Here is a 13,643-nt window from a genome sequence, read left to right as displayed (position 1 = left end):
GCAGTTTCAAAAGTCTATATAAGCGCTTGCGCACCATTGTTCAGGGTTCTCTCCTCCCTCCTGTGTGTGGTGAGTGGGGACCCTATTGCAACAGTTTAATAAAGATCAGGCTTACTAGCCGCTTTGCTTCTCAATATACTCTGGTTGGCCTCTGTTATTTTCTCCTACCGATAGGGAACCCACTTAAGGACTCTATAATGGGCTCTTGGATACCTCATAAGGAAAAGGAGCAGGTTTTTTCCCATAACACTATGACCGACTCACACTTGCACATGAGTCATCCCAACCCTAACCCCAGCCAGGGAGAGACTACCTGAGTCTCCTTCCCTGGGGGAATCAGGGTGTGGCAAGTTCACACACACACCCCACTCAAGTGTGGGAGCAGAGTCCTTTCGAATCATCCTCAGAGGTCATTCTACCCTTGCCTTAGCCCTACCTTGAGACGACTGGGGATGCACATCCAAGAAATCTAGAATGTCATGACTAACCAGCAGGCCAGTGTGTAATTATTGCCTAGAGAATTACATGATTATATTACAAAATGGAGATCTCCGTGTCATTAGGAAACCTCTCCAAAGGCGTTGTTTTATGGGGGGGGGGGATGCTTTGAAACTATCCACATAATAAGCCATACCTCAAATCCAGATTGCTAATTAAAGCCATATATTATCGTCAGCTCCGCTATTGGTATGGAAGCGTGGCACTAGCTCATTAGATGGTAATAAATGCATTTTTAGAGAAAAAGCGGGGGGGGGGGATGACTTAGGCAAAGCAGAAAGTTTCAGGGAACTTTCGAGAAACAAATGCTGGGCTTTGTCCCCCCCAGGTTCTCCCCCCCCCCCATTTTCATGCAGCCACCAACCCTGGTAGGATGGAAGGCAAGGAGCCCAACAGTAGGTGGCGCCAGAGCCCAAGAGAGGCAAACTCAACCCATTCTAGTTCCCATCCTCTTTTATTCTGAGTTCTACAAGGGCAATACTTCAGAATGCAGAGGAGGAAAAAGCTGGTTGTGAGGAAAAAGGCAGACAAGTGAGGGCTGGCTGAGGGAAAACTGAGGGTTCTTTGTGGGAGGGGGCCTCCTGTGACTTTATCGGTTGAATGCATGTAATAATAATAATAATAATAATAATAATAATAATAATAATAATAATAATAATAATAATTTATTATTTATACCCCGCCCATCTGGCTGGGTCCCCCCAGCCACTCTGGGCAGCTTCCAACAAAACACTAAAATACAATAACCTATTAAACATTAAAAGCTTCCCTAAACAGGGCTGCCTTTAGATGTCTTCTAAAAGTTTGGTAGTTGTTTTACTCTTTGACATCTGGTGGGAGGGCATTCCACAGGGAGGGCGCCACTACCGAGAAGGCCCTCTGCCTGGTTCCCTGTAACTTGGCTTCTCACAGTGAAGGAACCACCAGAAGGCCCTCGGCGCTGGACCTCAGTATCGGGACAGAGCGATGTAAAGAAACAATGTAAAGGAATCAGCAGGAGAAAAAGTATTTCCCATCACTGCATCCCACTATTTGGAAGAGGGAACATGATGGCCCTGCCAGGTAGCAGACTTTGCAATAATCTGGAATAAGGGGAACCACTTCCATCAATATTTCTTGTTTATAGATGCTCAGTTGCGCCCTGAAAGTCCACAGCAAACTCATTCTTTTCAGTTAGCTTTGCTTTGACTCCTCCCGGATTAAAATGCGTGATTTCCAGGCACGCTCATTACAACGCGATTTTGAAATGCAGACATTTTATGGGTCTTCCGTTCGCGGTAGCGAAAGGTCTTTGTCTGTATTTTGGAGAACAACAACGTCTGAAAAACAAGGCCAGGAATCAATGCCCAGAAAGATGAATCACAAAATCTTCCCAGGGGGAGCCCTGGCCTTCTACAGATTGCCGGAAAGCGGGTCAACTGCTCTTTCCCAAAACACACACAAACCGATCCCGCTGAGCTCAGTGCTTTGCATCTCGGAGGGTTTTTAGCTCATTTTGGGCACGCCAGACATCGAGGACCCCATGAGATGTGTTAACATTTCCTTGAGATGATTCACAAGGTGGGATGAGAGTGCAAAAGGAAATGTCTCATTGAAGCTGGTAAGAGGAACAGGGCTACAGCACAAAATCCTGGGGGAGGGAGGTAAAAAAATGATATTAGTGCAAGAAAGAAATTATTAGTGCAATTATTATTATTATTATTATTATTATTATTATTATTATTAGTGCAATTGTTATTATTATTGGTGCAATTATTATTATTATTATTATTATTATTATTATTATTATTATTATTATCTACTTTGCATGCAGAAGGTCCCAGGTTCAATCCCCAACATCTCTAGGCAGGGCTGGGATTATCCTTTGCCTGAAACCCTGGAGAGCTGCTGCCAGCCAGTGTAAACAATACTGAACTAGGTGAGCCAATGGCCTGTCTCAGTATAAGGCAGCTTCCTATGTTCCTGTGTCTTACAGTAAGGTCCGTAGCTCAGTGGCAGAGCATCTGCTTTCCATTCAGAAGGTTCTGGGTTCAATTCCTGGCATCTCCAGGTAGGCCTGGGTGTGTCTCTTGCCTGGAAAGATGCTGCCAACCAGAGTAGACTGCACTGACTTAGATGGGCCAATGGTCTGATTCAGCATAAGAAAACCTCCTTGAGATTTCTTAATGCGTTGCAAAGAGCCAAGCTGAAATTTCTCTTACGTTTTCCTGAGAAAACATCTGAGATTTCATTTTCTCATCCCGCCCCTGTGAAACGAGAAAGCCACTTTATAGAATCTCCTGGGAATGTTTTCCAGCAATTCTGAGGCCATTTCCACACGCACTGCCCGCAAAAGGCCTGGGGCTTTGTGGAAGATCAAGGGGGTGGAGCGAGTCCATTATTATTATTATTATTATTATTATTATTATTATTATTATTATTAAAGATTTTGTTGATTTACAAAAGTGTGCAATGTCTCTCTCTCGTGTGTTCCCCCCCCCCCCAGGTAACATTTTTACAAATCAATTTCATTTGTTGAGACATTGGGAAGAAAAGGGGGAAAGAGGTGGGGGGGAAGATGGGGGGGTCGGGTGGCGATTTTTCTATTTTACTTACTATATGTAGGGTTTGGTGTCAGCATTGTTTGTGCAGGTTCTTTGCTGTTCGCTTGTGTTCCTTTGGTGGTGAGAGAGGTTGGGGTTGGCCTAGGGTGTGGTTGTTCATTTGTGGTGGGCTGTGGTGGTCTTTGTTTTCATGTGTGATTGGGGTGGGTGGGTGTTTTGGATCTGGTTAGCCATATTGATTTGTATGCTGTTGGTGGATTATTGCCATTGTCTTGTTGGGCTGTGTATGTGATAAAGGGGAGCCATACTAGGGTGAAGGTGTCTTCTTCTATTTTTCCCTGAGTCAGTTCCAGTTTATTGGTTAATTTTTCTAGTAGGGCTGTTTCCCATACTATTTGGTACCATTGGTCCATGCTTACTCCTGACCGGTCTCTCCAATGTCTGGCTATGATACTTCTGGCTGCTGAAAGTAGGTGGGTTATGAGTTCTTTGTGGTGTAAGTGGGCATTATAGTCTTGGAAGATGTTTCGTAGGGCCAATTCTGGGGTGATTTCTAATACTTGCTTGGTTATTTTACTTATTTCTCGTATGGTTGTTGTCCAGAATGGTTGGATTTTGGGGCACTCCCACCACATGTGGAGGTATGTGCCTGTGGAGGTGCACCCTCTCCAGCATTTTGGTGAGGTTCCTGGGCGTATTAGCACTAGTTTTCTTGGTGTTAGGTACCACCTGTAGGTGAGTTTCAGAGTGAGTTCTTTTCTTTTTGTTGATATGGATTTAAAGGGGGGTTTAGACCACATTGGAGCGAGTCCCCTATGAGTAAAGCTGAGTGAGAGGTGAGATTATAGAACTGGCACTACAACACATTAGCTTCCAATGAAGCTGAATGTTGGGAGATTTGGGACAGGTAAAAATAAAGGATTTAGTCACGCAGCAAATAGTTAAACTACAGAACTTGCTTCTGCAGGAAACAGTAATGGCTTCCAACATGGATGGTGTAGTGGAAATGCGGAAGACAATTGTATTTCGAGGAGTTAGGTGGCATATCCCTTTCCTTTTAACATCCCCAGTTTGAGGGCTGGTGGATTCTTGTGTTTCACACACCTGTCGGGAGTTTATTGGGTTCTTCTGTGTTGCAAGTGCTGGCTGGTTGCCGGCTGCAGGTAGTGGGAGACTCTCAGCTGCTCTGTATTAATCATGAGTAATGCCAGGTGCAGGGACGCAGGTGGCGCTGTGGGTTAAACCACAGAGCCGAGGACTTGCCGATCAGAAGGTCGGCAGTTCGAATCCCCGCGACGGGGTGATCTCCAGTTGCTCAGTCCCTGCTCCTGCCAACCTAGCAGTTTGAAAGCACGTCAAAGTGCAAATAGATAAATAGGCACCGCTCTGGCGGGAAGTTAAACGGCGTTTCCGTGCGCTGCTCTGGTTCGCCAGAAGCAGCTTAGTCATGCTGGCCACATGACCTGGAAGCTGTACGCCGGCTCCCTCGGCCAATAAAGCAAGATGAGCGCTGCAACCCCAGAGTCGGCCACGACTGGACCTAATGGTCAGGGGTCCCTTTACCTTTGCTTTAATGCCGGGTGCACTTGATTACATCAAGGCAGGCTATAAAAGCCATAGGTGGGAGGGGCCCGATGAGCTTCTGCCCAGATCAAAGAACCTGATGCTGGGACACCGATGGTCAGGGTCTTTCTCCTGCTGCTCTACCTGGGGCTCCGGGCAGCTAAAGGGGAGAGTGGGTAGCCCCTGTCGGGTATGTTTTATTTTATGCTTTGCATGCCTGCTGTTTATTTGTTAATCAAACTGTTTTGGTTCCTCTTCCACCTCCTCATTCCTTTTGTCCTGATATCCTTGGAAAGAACTGCTGTATTTGGCAGCACAGATGGTATTAAGTGAATTCATGTAGAGTAGGTAAGGGCATCAATAGCTACTACTCATTGTGGCCTTAGGGCTACCGATTGCCTGCCTCTGCAGTAGCTCACAATACTGTGCATTTTGTGTTTCCTAAACTTCTGCTTTTTCGTGAAAGATGCACTTTTACCTTAGATCCCAACTCAATTTTCAGTTTTTAATATTTAAAACTAATAGGGATGGGGAAGCCTCGCATCACTTTGGGAGATTCTATACAGCTCCCTCCCACCTGAGGAATAAATAAACTAAAACGGTCTGGGGTGATTTTCACCTCCTCCTCTAAAAAAAAAAAAGCAAAAGTGCTTCATTTAAATTAATTAAACTGCATTTCCTGTGGCCGTTAATCACTCTGTATTTGTTAATCTAATTACCACTGTATTGATCAATGGGCGGAATAATGATTTGAATAAATGGAATTAAAATTAAGCTATCCAATTATTAATAATGAGGATGCTTGCTAAGTGGGAGTGAAATGAAAAGGCTTGATTGATTTCCAGCTATCTTGCAGGAGGTAAGAGGAGGGAAAGGCAGGGGTTGGGGGGGGGACAGAAAACCTGCAATGGGTGCACCAACTATTGCAAAATATCAGACCTCTCCCTTGATACAGAGCCAACAGCCTCTGATGCCGTTAAGATACTTGAACCCTTCTTGTTATTAATAGCTGGATTCACTGATTTGGATACCACCTTTTGAGCCAATGACTCTCAAGTAAGCTTGCAATGGGTTGTAATAATAGACATGAACGTGTCATAATGCAAACCTCAGTAAAGCATGACCTAGTAGCCCTTAATGGCCTGGCTAATGGAAGGAACCAGAAGGAACCATCTCTGTAGTCCCAGGTCAACTGGAAGTTGGAGCAGGATGTACTGTCCGGCAGAGGGCAAAGAAACAAGCTCCTTGCAGCTGCTCCTTCCCTGGCCTGTGGATGGGGCCAGGTTGTCCTTCCCTCTACAGTGACCTCCTTTGGGAGACAGGAAGTACCAGTGGCGTAGCATGGGGGGAGGTGGATCGTGCGGGGGCAGAGGCCTCGGCCCAGTATACCTGAAGGAGCATCTCCACCCCCATCGTTCAGCCTGGACACTGAGGTCCAGCTCCAAGGGCCTTCTGGTGACTCCCTCCCTGTGAGAAGTGTGGTTACAAGGAACCAGGCAGAGGGTCTTCTCAGTAGTGGCGCCCACCCTGTGGAACGCCCTCCCACCAGATGTCAAGGTAATAAGCAACTATCTGACTTTTAGAAGACATCTGAAGGCAGCCCTGCTTAGGGAAGTTTTTAGTGTTTGGTGTTTTATCGTGTTTTTAATATTCTTTGGGGGGCCGCCCAGGGTGGCTGGGGAGGCCCAGCCAAATGGGTGGGGTATAAATAATAAATTATTGGGATGATGATGATTGTGATTATTGCCCCGGGCACACAATTAGAATGAAACAAACCAGCACCACCCCCCAATCCCCGGTGTGCACCCTCTGTGCCCTGTCCCCTCCTGGTGTGTCCCCTTGCCCATCAGTAATAAGTGCTGGGGCAGAGAACCCTTCATGCCCCGTCCCTGCCTGGAGCACTAAGCCTGGCAGCATCAGCGGCAAGGACTGGATGAGCGCCCTCTGCCTTCGCCTCCAGAGCTTGTAACGCACCTGCCCCGGGAGTCGGCAAACAACGCTACGCCCCTGGGAGGTATGGCCTCCCAGTGGCCTCTAGTCTTCTGTTTGATGGAGAAGGCCAGAGTAGGGTCTCATCCCCACTTCCAGCTGTCCCACTGCTTTTCCCCGGGGGAACCCCACCTCTGAATTGGAGCAAATGTCAATTGGGTTTTCCTCAGGGAAAGCGGTGGAGCAAATGGAAGGCCACCGTGCTTTCTAGGCATGGGGACAGTGGCAGAGCAGCTTGGAGCACAGAAACCAGCTCCCTGCAGCTGCTGCTTCTCTGGCCAAGGGATTCAGTTCTCCTCCTTGCCATTCCATACTTCCTGAGAGGCATGGCATTCTTTCCACACTTCCCCTCCCCACTCCAAAAATCCCTTTGACACATTTCAGCGCTCCTTGTGGATCCTAACTAACGCATTTTGATAATACCCCCTTTGTTATTACAGTGGTACCTTGGTACTCAAACGCCTTGGTTCCAAACGCCAAAAACCCGGAAGTAAGTATTCCAGTTTTCGAAAAAAATTCAGAAGCCGAATGTCCAATATGGCTGTCGGCTATTGTTTCCAGGGTGCCTGCACCAATCAGAAGCCGCACCTCAGTTTTCGAACATTTTGGAAGTCAAACGGACTTCCAGAACGTATTAAGTTTGGTGCTTTTGTTTTTGCTATTTATTTTGTGTTTTTGAGGCTTTTTTGGTTCATTTGTTTTTGTGACTGTGTGGAACCCAGTTCAGCTACTGATTGACTGATTGTGTGACTGCGGAAATGGATAAAAGCCTCCCATCCAAACAATGACTACCATCAGTGCAGGTAAGAAAAAAATAATAATTTTATTTTTTAACATCTACAATACTGTCTTATTTATTTTATAGTAAAGTAGATTGATTATTGCTTTCATTTTATGGATCAGTGGTCTCATTAGATAGTAAAATTCATGGGAAGTTGCTGTTTTAGGGGTTGTTTTTAAAAGTCTGGAACGGATTGATCTGTTTTGCATTCCTTTCTATGGGAAAGCACGCCTTGGTTTTGGAACGCTTTGGTTTTCGAACAGACTTCCAGAATAAAGTAAGTTTGAGAACCAAGGTACCAGTGTATTATTATTACTATTTATTGAATGATGGACTCAAGGGCATCCTGATCAAATTTGCAGATGACACCAAACTGGGAGGGGTGGCTAACACCCCAGAGGACAGGATCACACTTCAAAATGACCTTGACAGATTAGAGAACTGGGCCAAAACAAACAAGATGAATTTTAACAGGGAGAAATGTAAAGTATTGCACTTGGGCAAAAAAAAATGAGAGGCACAAATACAAGATGGGTGACACCTGGCTTGAGAGCAGTACATGTGAAAAGGATCTAGGAGTCTTGGTTGACCACAAACTTGACATGAGCCAACAGTGTGACGCGGCAGCTAAAAAAGCTAATGCAATTCTGGGCTGCATCAATAGGAGTATAGCATCTAGATCAAGGGAAGTAATAGTGCCAATGTATTCTGCTCTGGTCAGACCTCACCTGGAGTACTGTGTCCAGTTCTGGGCACCACAGTTCAAGAAGGACACTGACAAACTGGAACGTGTCCAGAGGAGGGCAACCAAAATGGTCAAAGGCCTGGAAACGATGCCTTATGAGGAACGGCTAAGGGAGCTGGGCATGTTTAGCCTGGAGAAGAGGAGGTTAAGGGGTGATATGATAGCCATGTTCAAATATATAAAAGGATGTCACATAGAGGAGGGAGAAAGGTTGTTTTCTGCTGCTCCAGAGAAGCGGACACGGAGCAATGGATCCAAACTACAAGAAAGAAGATTCCACCTAAACATTAGGAAGAACTTCCTGACAGTAAGAGCTGTTCGACAGTGGAATTTGCTGCCAAGGAGTGTGGTGGAGTCTCCTTCTTTGGAGGTCTTTAAGCAGAGGCTTGACAACCATATGTCAGGAGTGCTCTGATGGTGTTTCCTGCTTGGTAGGGGGTTGGACTCGATGGCCCTTGTGGTCTCTTCCAACTCCATGATTCTATGATTCTATGAATTTATATACCGCCCCACACCCAGAGGTCTCAGGGCGGTTTTCAGGACTGGAAATCCTGCTGCTATCTCCTGAGATCCTCTTTAGCTTTATGCTCATCCCCGCCTTGTCATCCTGGGCCAATAATGCTCTGATTAACATTCAGAGCCTGCTTATTAGGCAACGGGGAGCCGCTTCTGGGTTTTAAGGGGATGGCACAGCAATATGGCTCAGGTTTATAGATTCATATGTTGCATCACATTCATATTTGATTATGTTTTCTCTGCTGGGAATATTAAAAAGATTATTGCATTCTTTTTGTTCTAGCTTCCTCCACAAAACCTGTGTGCAATGATGTAGGACGCATTGGGTCTAGTGATAAGGGCTGCTTTTGCGCATAAAGGTGGGGAGAAATTGGGGCTCTCTGGGTAAAGTCTGCCAGACGGGCTTCCATACAATAGATTAACACAAGACAGTCCTGCCCACAGACTTACCATCTAAAAGGCACGACACACAAGGGGAAAGGGACAGGGAGGGAAGAGGAAAAAAGCAAACTCAGACAATGATTCTTAAATAGAAGTTCATGCCAGCTAGCATAGAAACAGCCTGATGGAGCTAGTCTTTCAGAAAGGCTGATGGAATTAGTCCTGCTTCTCATTTCTCCCACCAAGGCAGCCAGACCACCATTCGCAGTATTTGTTTTTCCCATGAAACTAGACAGGAACACATAGGAATCACGCATAGTCGTTATTTTTATTCATATGCTTAAGATAATTTATATGCCTGCCTTCACACGAACCACAAGGTGGTTTATAACAAGGCAAACAGACAGAAATCAATAAAACCCATCCAACAGCACAATCGTTCGAAAAACACGCAACAAATAGCAAAAGAGAAATGACTGATCAAAGTAGCAGCAATCGGATCTCTCCTGCTCCAAACACTCACTGAAAAAGATTCATCTTAACTAACCATTTAAAAGTACAGAGAGACGGGGTCAGGCGCAGCTTACTAGGGAGGTGATTCCACATAAGAGGAGCTGCCGCTGACAGGGGACAAGGGTTCAGGCAGGGAATATCCACAGGAGAGATACCACAGGATATTGAACCAAGGCCTTCTGCATGAAAGCAGATGCTATGCACTAAGCCATGGGCCCTCAGTTATCCCTCAGTTATCTTTTGCTGGAGGTGGGTGGTGGTGCACAAGCCAAGTCCCCACCAGGTATTTATCAGTTGCAGTGACGTAGCATGGGTTGCCAGCACCCGAGACAGCTCAGAGCGGGTGGGTGGGTGGATAGGAGGGGAAAGGATGAAGCACACATGTGCATTCAACTGCCTTTTGGCGTCCATATCACCCAGGAGATCGCAGTCACAGAGATAAGAAAAGAAGAGTTGTTCCGTTGTCCGGGGAAATCATTTCTTGGTTTGTATGAAGAAGCCATTTTCAGCGGAACTGTATTGAGACAGCACTGAGTGTTGAAATTTTGCACCCCCTAACAATTTTACGCCCAAGGAAACCGTTCCTGTGCCGCCACCCACACACACACACACACTACGCCACAGGTCAGTTGACACTCTCTTTTTCTGCTTCTGCTTCTTTCTTTCAGATGCGGCAGCCATTTTGTGCCTCGTCATACCCACCCAGCAGCCATTTTGTGATAGACACCCATGGCACTTTCTCAACATTCCAAACATGCCAAATGTCCCCTCTCCAAAAAAAAGTCTTGCTAGCTTTTGCTAGCAAGGGACCGCGGGTGGCGCTGTGGGTTAAACCACAGTGCCTAGGACTTGCTGATCGAAAGGTCAGCAGTTTGAATCCCCGTGCGACGGGGTGAGCTCCCGTCTTCGGTCCCAGCTCCTGCCAACCTAGCAGTTCGAAAGCACCCCAAAGTGCAAGTAGATAAATAGGTACTGCTCTGGCGGGAAGGTAAACGGCGTTTCCGTGTGCTGCGCTGGTGCTGGCTCGCCAGCTGCGGCTTAGTCACGCTAGCCACGTGACCCGGAAGCTGTCTTCGGACAAGCGCCGGCTCCCGGCCTCTTGAGCGAGATGAGCGCGCAACCCCAGAGTCGGTCACGACTGGATCTGTTGGTCAGGGGTACCTTTACCTTTACCTAGCTTTTGCTAGTCAGTGCCTTGCTCCCAGGGCTTCTGATTCAAACCTGAAAACATCCGACACTTAGATAACTTGCATGCTGGGCCGACGTGGACTGATTTGGTGACAGCCCACTGAATCCCTCCTCAGGATCCTCAGCTTCCAAGTCTTTGAGCTCCTTCTACCACTCGTGATGGAAGTGGAAGGACATGAACTGGCAGGACAACAGGGAGGAGGGGGAAGATTCTGGGAAGGGGTATAGCCGAGACTAGGACACACTTGGGCAAGCTGGGATGGGAAAGAGAAGTTTGTGTAGGAAGTACTCACGGGGTGACAAAGGGTGACAAGGGGGTCAATTGGGGTCGATGCACAGGAACCAGAGCAGCAGGGCTGTCAGGTAGCAGAGGAACCAAACCCCATGGCAGGTTGCCAGGAACAGATAAGACAACGGCTTAGGACCACAATACCTGAAGGACTGCCTCTTTCCATATGAACCTACCCGGACCCTGAGATCATCTTCTGAGGCCCTTCTTCATGTGCCTCCTTCTCGAGAGGTCCGGAGGGTGGCAACATGAGAACGGGGCCTTCTCTGCAGTGGCTCCCCATCTGTGAAATGCTCTCCCCAGGGAAATTCGCCTGGCGCCTTCATTATTCACCTTTAGGCGCCAGGCAAAAACGTTCCTTTTTAACCAGGCCTTTGGTTGACCTGATAGACATCCTATACCCTTTTAAAATGTGGCTCTTGGGGGGGGCTGTTACTGGGTTATTGTTCTTATTTTGATTTTATAGATTGTGATTTTATTCTGTGAACTGCCCTGAGACCTCTGGGTATAGGGCAGTATATCAATTAATTAAGACAAGCAAAAGTCCTTACCATCTGCTTTTTCATTCAGTATTTACAGAGATAGGCTTGGGAATGCAGCCTAAACAGGGCTGCCTTCGGATGTCTTCTAAAAGTCAGGGAGTTGTTTATTTCTTCAACATCTGACAGGCGGGCATTCCACAGGCTGGGCACCACTACCGAGAAGGCCCTCTGCCTGATTCCCTGTCACCTCGCTTCTTGCAGTGAGGGAACCACCAGAAGGCCCTTGGAGCTGGAACTTAGTGTCCGGGCTGAACGATGGGGGTGGAGACGCTCCTTCAAAGCATGCCCTCACAACACTGCATCCTCATGGGGCCCGGAGGAAAGGAGTCATCCCAAGTCTACAGGAAAGGCAGTAAATTATGGCTCAGAAATCATTGCTGTCCTGGAAGCAGTGTGGGCCCCCTAGGAGGTGGCAGTAGTCCTCTGCCAAGCACATCAGAAAGGACAAATTGAAATCAAAAGGAAATTGAAGGACAGATTTGGCAGCCAAAGCAGCTGCAGAATGGGAATCACCTGAGAAAGGAGCTGTCAGCATTGAGGAACAAGTTAGCATCCCCGTATTATTGTGTGGAATGTCTAGGATTCTTGTCAGAATGAGATCCATTTCGGTGGGTGCCAAGGTGAGTGCCTCAGCCACCCACAGCAAACCGTGCCATCTGCAGTCAGAGTTCCCCTCAGGCTACCCGGTGGATTTTGCAATACAGTGGTACCTCGGCTTACAGACGCTTCAGGTTACAGACTCCGCTAACCCAGAAATAGTACCTTGGGTTAAGAACTTTGCTTCAGGATGAGAACAGAAATCGTGTGGCGGCGGCAGCGGGAGGCCCCATTAGCTAAAGTGGTACCTCAGGTTAAGAACAGTTTCAGGTTAAGAACGAACCTCCAGAATGAACTAAGTTCTTAACCCGAGGTACCACTGTACCCCTCTTCCACTCGGTGGAATGCAATGTTATCATTCTTTATCATGATGAGGTCCATTTGGGTGTAATGGCGGTTCTCTGCAACTGGAGGCAAACTCCATCTTTCACTTAGCAAACGGGAGTCGGAAGGGGCCGTGACGATAGATCCCTGTTTGACGTTGTCGGCAGGTTGAGTCAGCCACGAGCAGCACCGTCTCGGGCACCGTTCATTTTTCATTTTCACTGCCTTGCCTTCATTTCACCACTAATCTAATCCTTCTGCCAACGCTCCGTTCCCTGATGGCCGCAGAAACTCCCCTCTTGCCTATACATGTGATATTACTCCTATAGATCACCGCTTTTAGAATTTAAAGTTGTAATTACTGCAAAGTATTTACTTGGTAATCGGGAAACAAACTCCCTCTTTTTCTTCCCTGCCACCGGTCCAGCCGTCTTCGCAGCCATCATGAACTGCCATCTCAACCGCCACATGCCTGGAATGCCAATAACTTTCCGGGAAGGGTCCCTGGACTGCAATCGCTGCAGTCACGGGCTCCGACTGCCAGAGTGAACTTTAACAAAATCAATTGAATCCAGAGGACCAATATGAATGCTGTTGAACTTTGGACTATTATCTGAAATAACTGTGACTGACAAAAACGGTTCTCTGGGTAACCTTTTTGCGGGGCTCTCGCACAGCCCCCTTTAGCGAGACCCGTTTATTGAGAGAATCCCACGGGGTAATTAAGTGGCTGCTGATTGCCTTGAAATATTGTGCGGCCAAGAAAAATGATCCCTTTCTCTAATGACAGCCAGGTACCATTTTCCTCTAAAGGTGGATAAAGGGCTTCCTCTCTCTCTTTCTCAGGAACAAGTGCTGAGATTCAATTTCTGTCTCTCTCTCTCTCTCCCGCGCTCCCATTTTATTCCATTGTGCGAAAGGCCACGGTTTTCAAGCTGAGGGAGGGGGGAATCCCTTTATGCAGCATTGTTCGTTTTAAACTTCTGCTGAATAGGAGCTCGCTCCAGCTTTATTCCTAGAGGCATACGAGAAATGCCTCTGAATCTGTGTCTTGGGTGGAGTTGCTGCTGAGAGCTCAGCTTTGCTGCTTGCGGAAAACGTCGGATCTGCCCCTAACCAAGGCCTGCAGTAGATCTGCTGGCTGGGATGACTTCGCTTATAACATACGCTCCAA

The 13,643-nt window shown here is 47.1% G+C and overlaps 1 long non-coding RNA gene across 1 annotated transcript; it reads left to right on the top strand.

Moving 5' to 3' along the window:
• The first annotated feature begins 4,732 nt into the window (after positions 1–4,732).
• LOC310751473 lies at positions 4,733–13,335 on the top strand. Its single transcript, XR_014542536.1, has 2 exons — positions 4,733–5,929; positions 12,897–13,335. It is a non-coding gene; the product is annotated as an uncharacterized lncRNA (long non-coding RNA).
• Positions 13,336–13,643: the final 308 nt, after the last annotated feature.

Source organism: Podarcis filfolensis (assembly GCF_964270895.1).
Source record: "Podarcis filfolensis genome assembly, chromosome: 16".
NCBI lineage: Eukaryota > Metazoa > Chordata > Lepidosauria > Squamata > Lacertidae > Podarcis > Podarcis filfolensis.
This window is presented reverse-complemented; position numbering and strand designations above follow the sequence as displayed.